Consider the following 10,838-nt stretch of genomic DNA (forward strand, 5'->3'; position numbering starts at 1 on the left):
AAATCGTCACTTTTGGGGGGGTGTCTTGTGTGATTGTGCCTCTCTTTCCTTGTGCTCTTTCATTTTTGTTGCAACGAGTCCTCATAAATTTCCGCCTTTAACTCCACATAATTATGCATCATGGAAAATTAAAGTTTGGAGCAAATTAATGGAAAAAGGTCTCATGCATTACATAGATGGAACAATAGCAACACCACCTGATCCTAAGGCTGATCCTAATGCTCAATTAGAATGGCTCACTAAGAATTGCATGGCTCTTGGAACTTTGCACAAGTATGTATCAGATGACCTCATCTTTCATATTGAGAAGTGTACTACAATCAAAGATGCTTGGGATATGTTTCAGAAATTGTATGGTCAAGTTGATGAAATCAAAGGTTATAAGATTGACAATGAGCTCACCAACTTGGATCCCAAGAGTTTTGATACAATCCAAGATTATGTCACCAAAGCAAATGAGCTAAGAGCAAAGCTGAAGGATTGTGGAATTGACAAAAAGGATGCTCAGTTGATATTCAACTTGTTGGACAAACTTGCACCAGAATATGTAGCATTTGTGTCTAGCTTTCAAACTCATCGTTTGACAGTGGGGAGTTCCTATGTTATGCCTTCATTTGATGCTTTCACATAAATGTTGATATTGGAATAATCTAAGTTGTTGAACATGGGGCTTCTCAAGTCTTCAAAGTCCAAGTCTTTGGTGGCTAATCAAGGGAATCAAGGAACTCAAGGCAAAGATTCCAACAAGAAGAAGAAGCAATCTAAGTCACAGCCACACTAGGAAAAAGGACAATCATCCTCTCCATCACAAGGTGATTTTTCATCCTCTTCCAAGAAGGAGACACCACCTAAGAAGGATAAACCAACTTGTGCATATTGCAAGAAGTATGGTCATGATGAGCATCGATGCCACACAAAACAAGTTGATGAGCTAACTAATCTTCTTAAGAAAAAAAACATCAAATTGCCATCCACCTACACAAAGAAGGATTCAACTCCTTCCTCTTCCTCATAGGCTAAGGGAAAAGGGCAAGCATTTGTGGCTACTACAGGTTCTTCACAATAGTGGATACTTGACTCAGGTGCCTCATATCACATGGGTTCTACAAAGGAGCATTTTTCTTCATTGGAGCCTGTAGTCACATAAATTTGTCCATTTTAATTAAATGAATATTTCGTATTTATTTGATTAAAAATCCACTAACCATCAATTAATTAAATTAATATTTAATTAATTCATCCCCAAACATTCTTCTATTAATTAAATAAATTATTCAATTTATTTTAATTAATTCATTAAATAAAATTTCAATCAATTAAATAAATAAAATCAATTTATTTAATTAAATCCCCTTTTCCTCTTTTAAATAAATTAAATAAAACATTTATTTAAATCATTATCCCCACCCCACTTGCATTTTCCTACAAATGCAACTTGCACACATTTATTGAAATAAATGAATTTTTATTTTTAATAAAATCCTATTTTCCCTCACCCACCAAATCCACTTGCAAAAATCTAATCCCCTTCTAGATTCTTCTAACCCCTTCCTAATTAGCCTAATCCATCCCCTAATTATTGTCACATTCATAAGCAAAATGGAGTCACTTCTCAAAGTCTAAAAGTCTTTGATAACCATTAAAGGCTTTCAACCTTCAACCACTAAATGGCTCAAAGTCTGATAACCATTGAAGGCTTCCAACTTTCAACCACTTAATCCCCAAAGTCTCCAATAACCATTAATGGTTAATTCAACTCTCCCACATGGTTAAAACATTTGTTTTGACTCAACCTCTACTCAACCCAAGGGTCTCATCAGGCCATTAATGCTTTGACCATGATTATCTCTTAAACATTTGCACAAAGGTTTATCCTTGGATTAACTCTTAATTCAATGGGTAATCTTAATTTAGACTTGACCCTTAGCCTTTAGATAAACATGAGGTCTTCTCAGTGCTTTAATGCCTCCAACCTCTTCTTTCAACCCAACCCTATGTGGACATTTGTCATCATTTCATTGGTGCCAATTGTGCACATGGATCCCCAACTTTCAAGCTTGACCCTTGATTAAACCCTTCAATCCTGGCCATCCATTGCTCCATTTTTCCTATAAATAGAGCCCATTCCTTCATAATCCAGATCTTGAAAAACTTGTATGCATCTAAGCTATAGACATTTTAGAGAGCATTTTAGCATAAGCAATCTAACATCTTGTCTTTTTGGTTAAAATACATCATTTTAGCATTAGTATTAGCTTTTTATTTCACATTTAGAGCTATACTACAATCTCAATCCTCCTTAAGCATCCATAGTGCAAAAAGCTACTGAGAGCTACACTATTTTGGAACTTGGAGAGGAGAGGAACAAGGGAGAAGAAGCTTAGGCCATGCTAAGAGGCAGTTGGAGATGTCTCATGATCTTTGTTTTACTTATTAGATATATTAGCATGTCTCTTTGTGTCTCTTTTGGAATGCCTTCATATGTTTAGTTTTAGATTGACTAACACTAATGTTTTGTATGTTTTTGTGTTCTTTGATCATAGACTAACCTTGTGCCATTTTGTAGGGCATCATTTGGTGAACCCGACGTGAAAGGAACACGCAACCTTCTGATTGTTTTTTTTTTTTTTGGACAACTAACATATTTTGCTTGTTGAAAGTGCCACACAGGTCGCACTTCGGCACTAATGAACACGTTTTAGCGCTATCGAAACAATTTCTTTTAGTGCTATTGTCCCTAAACTAGCGCTATTGAAAAAGTTTTAGCGCTATTGACAACATTCTGGCGCTTTTGTCACAATTCTGGCGCTGTTAAAACTATTTTGGCGCTTTTGACCTCTCGGATTTTTCTATTCTTTCAGCGCTACGGTGTAAATTAGCGCTTCTATAAGCGCAGACTAGCACTATTGTATAAATTAGCGCTTCTGTCTAAAAAAAAGACTAGCCCTATTGTGACAGAGTGTTGTCCAAGTTGCTTTGTAACCAAAAAATTGAGTATCTTAGGCTTGTGGAAGCCCCCCTTGAACATTGGTTTTTACTAACTTGTTTTTTTGTTCATGCAGGTTAACAACCCAACATAAAAATCACAAAATTTTCATTTAGTGCTTAAAAAGAACTTGAAAAACACAAAAAAAAAATTTCATTGCTTTCTAGTTAGGACTCATTTTCTTTTGGTGCTTAAAATTAACAACACAAATTTGATTTCATTGCATCAATTTGGACCTAAAATTTACAATCCACACTTCAAAAATTTGGTGCAAATAAAATATACAATCCACTTGTTTTGATCTTTTTGCAAACAAATTTTTACTTCAAGCAAAAACGTGTTTTTCATTAAGTTGACCAGGATTTCCAAATTTTTAGATTACAACACATTTTGCCATTAAAGTTAAAACGAACACCATGACTGTTGGAGCAACATCTCCAAATAGTTAAATCACATTTGCAATGATGGATTAAAAAGAACAAGTGAATTTGGTGTTTGGCATGCTCAAAGGTCAGTCGAGTGGTCCTACCTCTAACACACACTATCCTCTCCCTTGGCTCTCGTGGTCCTAGGTGCAAGAGAAAAGTGTTAGTAACACTCACATTTTTTTTTTTTAAGAGAGGCCTGCCAAGGGATCGATACTCTTGGGAACGACCTCGAGCGGTAAATCCTTCGAGCCGCTATAGAAATCAGGTGAGAGCAAAAGCTGTAGCCTTGGGTATAGCTGTTCCTACAGTGTAACTGGCCGAAAGGACAAATGGGCCCCACCACCAGTTACAAGGCTCTTAAGTGAGTCACTGCAAAATGAACTTATGTCCAAAAACATCGAACATGATTAAACACCTTTAAGTAGAAGCCCACCTGTTCTATTGATTGAGGATATTTGAGATATAATTTAGTGCAAGAGCATAGATGGTTTTGCTCCCAAGATACTCACCATACATATTTCCTTGAGTAGAAACATAGCTTTTTGAAAAGTCACTTTTGATAAAAGTGGTGACTCCCCCATCATAGGGATCATCTATTTGTTATGCTCGTGCAAGACTTAGTATATCACATCCTTACCTGCCACGGTGGGATTCATAAGGTATGTAGTACCAAAGTCGAAGAAATATCAAGATGTGGGCTAAATTTATCACAACTGGCCATTTGACCTTAGGGATAAAGAGTGTTTGAAGTGTATTCGTTTTACAGACCTAGTGCAAATTGAGCCGACTTCAGGCTTTGGAAATACACCTTAAAAATACATCTAAAGGAAGGGTCAAAAACAAGTCCAAGGATTGGGTTAATCTAGACCCATACTCATTTGTGCCTTTGAGGCAACATTCTTGTGTTTGTGTGCTTGCTTTGTTTTCTTGTCAAGGAAAAATTAGAAAATCACTTTCAAAAACAAAGTACTCATCCAACATCTGTCAACACAACCAAAAATACCAAAAACAAAAGGCAAACAACATAAAGTCACAACTTTTATGACCATTCTTCACATCTTGCGAAAGAAGAAGTGTCATCAGAATATCAACTTGAAAAGAAGACCATTGAGCTCAAAGGCTTTAATCAAAAGGAGGAAATTCTTCTATATCAATCGACAAATCTTTGTCTCCCATAGAGTCTTTCTACATCGCATGCATCTATACCTTCAAGGTAAAACAAACGAGTTTGATTCAGAATCATTGAACCGTAGAGCTTTTATGCAATATAGACCTCTGAGTTATCACAAAAATCAAGGAGGAAAGATTAATCCCAATTTCTTCCCAAACATCTATATCACCTACAACACAGCTCGAGAAGTGCCACCAACTCCTGAAAGGGAAGAAGAAGAGTTTGTCTCATTTGTGACACAAAGTTTTTATTGAAAGTTGAAAAATAAAACATCCAGCATCTTATTCATACATCATCACTTCATCATCAATCCATCCCAAAACTCTCAAAACATTAAGAGGTTCTTGTCCCAAGATTCCTTTTTAGATATTGCTTGAAATCAAACACATCACATCACTTTTTAGATTGTTTCTACATCTAGGATAAGCTCATCCTAAGAGACACATCTACGCAGGTTAAAACTAGTTCATGAGTGAATCCTCTCATTGCTAGGTAGTCCAATCTGTAACACATCTCAGATTTCTCTACACCTTATCACATCCAAACTTATCAAACAAACAAGCAATTCAAAAAAAGGAATTTCGGTTACATCTACCTTAAAGTGCCAGAGATCCCCATACAACACAAATCACCAATCATCAATCTTTCATTTCATCAACAACTCATCATCATCTTTGATCAACTTCAAAACAAACTTGCAAACAAAATGGCTCAAACCCGATCACGATCAAGGCAACGAGAAATAGAAATTGAGGAAGAAGAAGATGAAAATCTCAATGAATTTCAAGAAGCACTTGGAGGAAATATAAATGATGAAAGCCCAAGTACTCCCACTCCTTCAACAATCGAAAGGGTTCAGCATAACCCTCATTTTAACAGATTGTTTGATGAAATACTCAGGAGCAACGCAGATGCTCACTTTTTAAAACTCACTCAAGAAGGAGCCAAACTCCCCTCTGACTTTGATCTTGCCCAATTAAGACAAGCATCAGAAAGACAAAGTCGCCATGAGGAGGAAAGAGGTAGAAATCACACCAGATATAACATTCCTCGAGGTAATCCACCACCTCCTCCTCCAAATGAAATGGAGATGTTGCGGCAACAAGTCGAGAATCTCACCCAACAACTTCATAGTGGTGTTAAAACCAATCAATTCTCACTTAACGACATATGTCCCTATCCGTTTGATAGGAATCTTTATATGCCACCCTTTCCACGCGGGTTCGAAACACCAAAATTCAAAAAATATAGAGGAAAGGGAGATCCCCGCGATCATGTCCGAGAATTTCATTCCGCTTGTCTCGAAGTCGCATATGAAGACACATACTTAATGCGCCTTTTTCCCCAAAGCTTGGGAGGAACAACCACATCATGGTTTTCCCGACTACCAGGTGGCATTAGAACATTTGAGGAACTCATCCAGAAGTTCCTATCTCATTACTCTTATAATATTGAACGCGACATCACCATGGCTGATCTATGCAACACCAAACAAAAACCAGGTGAATTATTCTCAGTATTCCTGCAACGATGGCGCCAAATGTCTAGCAGACGTTCTCTTCAGTTACCTAAATGAGAACTAGTGGAAATTTTCATTTCCAACTTAAACAAAGAAATGGAATTTCACCTGGATGTCAAAGACACAGATTCTTTTAACGATATGATCACCAAAGGTATAAAATGTGAAAGGGCACTCATCAAAAAAGGACTCATCAAAATCTTTAATGAACCAAAAGATGGTCCTCACCCATGCTTCAATAGTGATAAACCAAGCTTCTGGAATAAAAACAAGAATGTCGTCAATGATGGGGTTGTGGATGCTCGAACTATCCAAAATGCACAACTTGTGGTTCGGTTTGCAGGACAAAATCCTCCACCTCAGAATAACACAAATGTTCCTCCTAATCAAGGTCACATCACATCTCATGATGAACCAAGACATCGACCACAAAAACAAAAACGAACATACACTCCCTTAGGGGAACCCATCGAAACAGTGTTGCGACAACTTATTTCCCAAAATTTGGTCACTCTACCTAAGCTATCAAACTATGAGCCTCAAGTCAAACCGGCATGGTGGAGAGATACTGAACACTGTGAATTCCATCAAGGAAGAGGACACAAGACAAGTAATTGTCACCGATTGAAAGATCTCATTCAGGATCTTATTGATCGAGGAGAAATTGAAATTGAAGGGCATGACCCAAAAACAACCAATAATGATCATCAGATGTTCAAGAATCCACTTCCATCGCAAGATCAAAGGGGTCCTTCCACTTCCAGGCGAGGCACTGATACCACTGATTATACGTAGGCTGCGTATAATTACACTGTAAATCACCTGTATGATGCCAGTGAACAAATTGCAACTATCACCTTCAAAAATCCCACCTCAAATTGCAATGTTGTTACATGCCATGGCAAGGTCACCATCAAGGCAGCTCCACAAGGCACCACCTCTGTCCCAAAGCAGTACAATCTTGTGGAACAATTAGACAAAACCCCTGCACTTATATCCATTTTGGAGCTTTTGCGTCTGTCACCCTCTCATAAAACTATCTTGGATCAAGCACTCCAAGAAGCGTTAGTCCCTGCAAATCTAAATACGGACCAATTTCAAGCCATGGTTGGAAATCTAAAGTCATCACCTTGTCTCACTTTTTCCGAAAGTGACAACTCTTCTTTCCAACAACCTCATAATGCTTCACTCCACATCGAAGGATTTATTAACCAACACAGGATCAAGCGAGTCTTGATCGATAATGGAGCAGGCCTAAACATTTGTACACTATAGTTGGTCACAGCATTGGGATATGCAATAGAATCAGTGGATCCTCGCAAGAAGATCACCATCAAGGCCTATGATGATGCAAAGCGTTCATCCAAAGGAGCTGTGGTACTACCAATCTGAGTGGGCCCTGTGGTAAAGCACATCATCTGTCAGGTTCTGGACCTTCCTCTGCCATATAATCTATTGTTAGGAAGACCTTGGATACATGCCATGCAAGCCATTCCATCTACCTACCATCAATGTATCAAGTTCCCACATAACGGTGTAGAGATCACAATTCTGGGTGACGCAAATCCCTTTGCATATTGCCATAATATCAACCATCAACCAGAGATTACCATTCCTAATAATAGAGAAGCCATTTCCTCCACATCATATATAAGTCCCGCCTCTCTTGCCCATTCAAACACCATTATACCCAAGCAAGAAAAGCTTAAGATGAAGATAGCAGAGGAAGGTCCTGGGGAATACAACTTGAGTCAACTCTTTTGTGTGGGACAAATGCCCACTTCTCCTAGAACACATGGTAAACCATAGGAGTTACTCCAGCAACCACTAAACACGCCTGCATGTGCTTTGACGCCTTTCATCCTTGGAAAGAGTCAAAAAGAAGAAACCCAAGATGAGGACTTAGCAAAATGGATCTATAAAGATCCCATCACCACTGATCTACCACAAGTTAAACTCCCTACGGATTAGTATGGCAAAGGTCTCCTCATTATGCAACGAATGGGATATGATGGTCAGAGTGCTTTGGGATATTGCAAACAAGGATGACATGAACCTCTGCTGCCAGAATTAAAGCCCAAAGGTAATACAGGCCTAGGCTTTGAGAAAGAAATCTTTCCTAAGCTTAGATTCAAAGGAAAACCCAACAAACCATTTTGTCCACCTACTACAAAGAGGACACCTTTTATAATCAAGGCACCATCAAGCACCATCCCAACTACCCCATCGAGGCTCAAAACCCCAACACAACTATCACCAATGCCAATCATCCCACCAATCGAACCAGTAATCCCATCAGCAGCACCATTAGCAGCAGCAACTGTATCAGAACCCGCAGCAGCATCTATGGCACCAGCAGTTCCAGCAGAAGCCACTAAGTCAATATTACTGATACTCCCTGTACCAAATTCTTTTATCCCCATCAAACTTCTTGTAGCACCGATCACTACAAAGGTACATCAACCAATCACACCTGCAGTGTTTAACTCAAAAGACATCCCAGTATGGTATAGCAATCGGATGCTGGAAAGTGATTCAGAGACCGACTCACATGAATGAGAATTTGATTCGGTACAGCTTAATACTTTAGATGAGGAAGACACATCACCACCTCCACCACGCAAAGACATCCCTATTTACGGAGAAGCACAGATAAAGACCACTTGGGTTCCTGAACTGGAAACATCTTCCACAGACCCTACGTCTCATCCTACGCCTGATTCTGACAGGGAGAGTACCATTAACGACCTTCACCATAACGTCTTAACCCTCACTGATACATCTAACACACTTAACCTAATCGATGAAGTAATGCCCATTATCCACCCTGAACTCATCGAATGGAACCAACCAAATCCCCCATGTCTTGACTTCTTCCAAAATGATGAGGCCATCATTGACTTTTTGGAATTAAGGGATAACCTACCAAGCGGGGATCACAAAGCTGGATTCGCCATAGAACTAAATAGCGCAACATACTTTGGGGCGGATGCCAAACCTTTCAGCTGCAAAAATATAACAATAAAACATGGATCTTCCAATGAAAACCACACTGTGGCACTGTTTGATCCGACAAAAGTAAAAAGAAAGAGCGTATCCAATGGTGAAAACCTCTCTGAGGTGCCTGAGGATGAAGGGTTTGACATTCTCCCTGATAGTACACAATAGGAACGATCAACGATTCTCATCGAGGAAACCAAAGAATACAATGTGGGGACTCCTGAAAATCCTCATCTCATACATCTGGCATCTCTTCTCACTCCAGAGGAACAACCTAAATTTATAGAGTTCTTCCAGAAGCGTCAGATCAACTTCACATGGTCATATGCAGACATGCCTGGGCTTGATCCTGATTTAGTCATGCGTCACCTCACCGTCGCAGAAGGAGCCAAACCTGTCAAGCAGAAGCTTTGTAAGATGCATCCCCAGATTGCAGTGCTAGTCAAAACAGAACTCAAGAAACTCCTAGATGTTGGTTTCATTAGACCAATTGATTATGCAAAATGGATCTCCAATATTGTGCCAGTTGGCAAACCAAAAGGGGGCATCTGCATTTGTACTGACTTCAGAGATCTAAATAAGGCCTGTACTAAGGATGACTTCCCCCTACCAAATATCGACATCATAGTGGATCTAACAGCGGGACATGCCATGCTTTCACTCATGGATGTCTTTTCAGGATACAATCAGATAAAGATCACACCAGAAGATCAACATAAGACAACCTTCACATGTCCATGGGGCACATATTGCTGGAATGTAATGCCTTTCGGTCTCAAGAATGCAGGAGCAACCTATCAAAGGGCAATGGACCACCATCTTCCATGACATGATGCATACTATGATGGAAGATTATGTTGATGACTTACTAGCAAAATCACTCACTAGAGAAGGGCATCTCCACATCTTAGATAAAATCTTTGATAGACTGGAACAATACCATGTTCGACTCAACCCAAAGAAATGTGTCTTTGGAGTAACCTCCGGGAAGCTTCTAGGATACATTGTCTCAAGCAAAGGTATTGAGGCCGACCCAGCAAAGATAAAAGCAATCATGGACATGCCACCTCCAAAGAATATCAGTCAGCTAAGGACATTACAAGGGCGACTTCAATCCATCCGAAGATTCATTGCACAATTGGTTGATAAGTGTCACCCCTTCACACACCTACTACACAAGAACATCCGCTTTCAGTGGGATGCCAAATGCCAGCAAGCATTTCAAGTGCTTAAAGACTATCTCATGAATCCACCATTGCTGATGCCACCAGATCCAAGTAGACCGTTGTTACTTTATATCTCAACGACAAGTACAACATTAGGTGTACTACTGGCACAACATAATACAGAAGGAAAAGAGTGTGCTGTATACTACATCTCTCGCACACTGGTTGGCTATGAACTCAATTACACACCTATTGAGCGAGCTTGCCTAGCAATAATCCTAGCAGCCACTAAACTGAGGCACTATCTGTTAACACACAAAGTACAACTCATTGCAAAGATTGATCCACTCAAGTATTTACTCAGCAAAGCAACATTGACAGGCCGCTTGGCCAAATGGGTGATGATTCTAAGTGAATTTGACATTGAGTATGTAGACCGTAAAGCTATCAAAGGTCAGGTTATTGCAGATCAGTTGGCCGATGCACCACTCATAGGCGATCATCCTCTTATTTCCAATTTTCCAGATGAAGAGATATTCATGATCACAACAACACAACCATGGAAACT

Source organism: Cryptomeria japonica, chromosome 1 (genome assembly GCF_030272615.1).
Source record: "Cryptomeria japonica chromosome 1, Sugi_1.0, whole genome shotgun sequence".
NCBI lineage: Eukaryota > Viridiplantae > Streptophyta > Pinopsida > Cupressales > Cupressaceae > Cryptomeria > Cryptomeria japonica.